Here is a 4,251-nt window from a genome sequence, read left to right as displayed (position 1 = left end):
CAAGCTCCAAGATCGAGGGCACCATATCACCGTCCGCTTTCAGAGGTCACGTGCAACAAGTGCCAACAGAAGGGTCACTATGCTAACAAGTGTCTCAACCAGAGGCGTCTTCCTCCTCCTCCTCCTGTCAGATCGGCAAGTACAGCTGTGGTCAAGCATAACCCCAAGCATGCCAAGGTCAATATGGTGAATGCAGCTCAGGAAGAGGACTCGTCAGATGTCATCATGGGTAACCTTCCTGTTAACGATGTTCCTGCAAAAGTTCTTTTTTACACGGGTGCATCACATTGCTTCATTTCCAAACCTTTTGCATCAAAGTATGAGTGTGATTATCAGTATCTGCAAAGTTCCTTGCAAATTGTGTCACCGGGCAAGCAAATGACAGCTAACACCTGTGTCCCTGAGGTTACTATCACATTGGGTGACTACAAGTTCCTTTCTTCCCCAATTGTTCTTGGTAACTCGGATATTGATCTTATTCTCGGAATGGATTGGCTTTCTAAGCACAAGGAACATCTTGATTGTGCTGCCAGGCAGATTCAATTGACTCATTCGTCTGAGGATGTAATTGTCTTTGCCGCTCGGGATAATACTATCCGTCTGTTTTCTCTCAATGAGAAGGGTGAATTGGATGCCATCTCTCAAATTCCAGTCGTTTGCGAATATCAAGACGTCTTTCCAGAAGAGCTCCTAGGAATGCCTCCGCACCGGCCAGTTGAATTCGTTATTGATCTTGAGCCTGGCACGGAACCTGTGTGCAAACGTCCTTACAAGCTCGGACCTGAAGAGTTGAAAGAGCTGAAGAAGCAACTCGATATGCAAGAGAAAATGGGTCTTATCCGGCCTAGTTCTTCTCCATGGGGTTGTGGTGTTCTTTTTGTGAAGAAGAAGGATGGAATGGACCGACTTTGTGTTGATTACCGCCCAGTGAACAAGAAGACCATCAAGAACAAATACCCACTTCCCAACATCAATGAGCTGTTCGAACAACTCAAAGGTGCCCAAGTATTCTCCAAGCTTGATCTCCGTATGGGTTATCACCAGATTCACATTCGTGAAGAAGATATTCCCAAGACAGCATTTAGAACAAGCTTTGGTTCATATGAATACACTGTCATGTCTTTTGGCCTCGCCAACGCTCCTCCGACGTTCTCTCGCGTGATGAACTTCATCTTCAACGCCTACACCAATGACTTCGTTTTGGTCTATCCTGACGACATTCTAGTTTTCTCCAAGAACAAGGAAGATCATGCCAAACACTTGCGTTTGGTTCTTGATAAGCTCAGGGAACATCAGTTCTATGCCAAGTTCTCCAAGTGTGAATTTTGGCTTGATGAGGTTCTTTATCTTGGTCATATCATCTCTGCCAAGGGCATTGCCATGAATCCTGAGAAGGTGTCTGCAATTGTGAATTGGGAACCTCCTCAGAACGTGAAGCAACTCCGCAGCTTTCTTGGTCTCGCAAGTTATTGCCAAAGATTCGTTGAAAACTTTTCTAAGATCGCAAAGCCTCTCTCTAATCTTCTCCAGAAGCACGTCAAGTACGTTTGGTCTCCGGAGTGTGACATTGCTTTCAACACTTTGAAAGAGAAATTGATCACTGCTCCAGTTCTGACTCCGCCTGATGAATCCAAGCCGTACGAGGTCTTTTGTGATGCCTCTCTCCAAGGTCTTGGCGCAGTGTTGATGCAAGAGAAGAAAGTTGTTGCTTATACATCTCGCCAGTTGAAGCCTAATGAGAAGAACTACCCCACTCATGATCTCGAGTTGGCGGCAGTTTTGCATGCTCTTTTGACTTGGAGACATCTTCTATTGGGAAGAAAAGTGGACATTTTCACTGATCACAAGAGTCTCAAGTACATCTTCACTCAGCCTAATCTCAACCTCAGGCAAACTCGATGGGTCGAAATGATTCAAGAGTATAATCCGAGTATTGAGTATACTCTAGGCAAAGCCAATGTGATTGTTGACGCTTTGAGCAGGAAGGCTTACTGCAACAGTCTGATTCTTAAGCCTTATCAACCCGAGCTTTGTGAAGCTTTCCGCAAACTTAATCTGCAAGTTGTTCCTCAAGGATTCCTCGCCAACCTTCAAGTCTCTCCTACCTTAGAAGACCAGATTCGCCAAGCCCAACTTCTTGATGCTATGGTGAAGAAGGTGAAGATTGGGATTGCCAAGAGTCAGTCCAAGTACAAGTGCTACCGCCTTGATGACAAGGACACTCTCTTCTTCGAGGATCGTATTGTTGTGCCCAAAGGTGACCTCCGTAAAGTGATCATGAACGAGGCTCACAATTCTCTCCTCTCCATCCACCCTGGGAGCACGAAGATGTATCAGGACCTTAAGCAAGCTTATTGGTGGACTCAAATGAAGCGCGAGATCGCTCAATTCGTGAATGAATGTGATGTCTGTAGAAGAGTGAAGGCAGAACACCAAAGGCCAGCTGGTCTCCTCCAACCTCTTGCCATTCCAGAATGGAAGTTTAACCACATTGAAATGGACTTCGTGACTGGGTTTCCTAAGTCCAAGCGTGGCAATGATGCTATATTTGTTGTCATCGACAAACACACCAAAGTGGCTCATTTTCTGCCTATCAAAGAGTCGATCACTGCAGCTCAATTGGCGGAACTCTATACCTCTCGCACTGTCTCTCTGCACGGTATTCCTCAAGTAATCTCTTCAGACCGTGGCAGCATCTTTACCTCGAAGTTTTGGGATTCTTTTCAGAACGCCATGGGCACCAACATCCGCTTCAGCACAGCTTTCCATCCTCAAACAAGCGGTCAAGTCGAGCGTGTCAACCAGATTTTGGAAGATATGCTCAGGGCTTGTGTGATCTCCTTCGGCACGAAGTGGGAGGATTGTCTTCCTTATGCTGAATTCTCCTACAACAACAGTTTTCAAGCAAGTTCGGGCAAGGCCCCTTTTGAAATTCTGTATGGCGGGAAGTGCCGTACCCCTCTCAACTGGTCTGAAACCAGTGAACGTCAGCTTTTGGGTAATGACTTAATCACAAAAACAGAAGAAATGTGCAAAGTCATTCGAGATAACCTCAAAGCAGCCCAATCCCGTCAGAAGTGCTACTATGATAGTAAGCACCGTGATTTGGCTTTCAAGATCGGAGATCATGTTAACCTCCGCGTCTCTCCTATGAAAGGTACTCGTCGCTTCGGTATCAAAGGGAAGCTTGCCCCTAGATACGTGGGACCTTTCAAGATTGTCAGCAAGAGAGGCGACCTCGCCTATCAACTCGAGCTTCCTTCAAATTTTGCAAATGTTCATGACGTGTTCCATGTCTCTCAGCTTCGAAAGTGCTTCAAGACTCCTGACCGCACCGTCAACTTCGAGGACATTGAGCTCCAAGAAGATCTCTCTTATCGTGAGCACCCAGTTGCTATTCTTGAAGAGACTGAACGCAAGACTCGCAACAAGTCAATCAAATTTCTCAAAGTCAAGTGGTCACACCATTCCGACCATGAAGCTACCTGGGAACGCGAGGATCACCTCCGTTCTGAGTACCCGGCGTTCTTTCAGTCCTAGATCTCGGGACGAGATCCTTTCGTAGTGGTGGAGTGTTGTAACACCCCGGATGTAACTTTCCCAATTTGTACTCCAACTCTTGCCGTTTCTGGCGTTAAGTTATATTTATTTCCTCGGGTTCGGGTCTTTGTCTCCATGTGTTCTTATCGTTGTCATGCATCTCATATCATGTCATCATGTGCATTGCATTTGCATACGTGTTCATCTCATGCATTCGAGAATTTTCCCCGTTGTCCGTTTTGCATTCCGGTGCTTCGTTCTCCTCCGGTGGCCATTTCTAGCTTTCTTTCATGTGTGGGGATTAAACATTTCCAAAATGGACCGAGACTTGCCAAGCGGCCTTGGTTTACTACCGATAGACCACCTGTCAAGTTTCGTGTCATTTGGACTTCATTTGATACCCCAACGGTTAACCGAGGGACCGAAAAGGCCTCGTGTGTGTGTTGCAGCCCAACACCCCTCCAATTGGCCCAAAACCCACCAAACTCGGCTCCATGTACTAGAGCGTTTGATTACGATCGCGTGGCCAAAAACCGCACCTCATTTGGACTCTCCTAGCTCCCCCTATGCCTATATATACCCCCTCCTCCGAAATTTGCGGATCCTCTCCCCCCTAACCCTAAATTTCAGATCCCCGCCGCCGCCAGACAAAGTCCGCCGGGCCGGACATTGTCCGACCCGCACCGCGCCGCCACGTCAGCCACATCGCCG

The sequence above is a fragment of the Triticum dicoccoides genome, chromosome 3A, assembly GCF_002162155.2.
Source record: "Triticum dicoccoides isolate Atlit2015 ecotype Zavitan chromosome 3A, WEW_v2.0, whole genome shotgun sequence".
NCBI lineage: Eukaryota > Viridiplantae > Streptophyta > Magnoliopsida > Poales > Poaceae > Triticum > Triticum dicoccoides.
The sequence above is the reverse complement of the archived record's forward strand: the minus strand, read 5'-3'. Positions refer to the sequence as shown.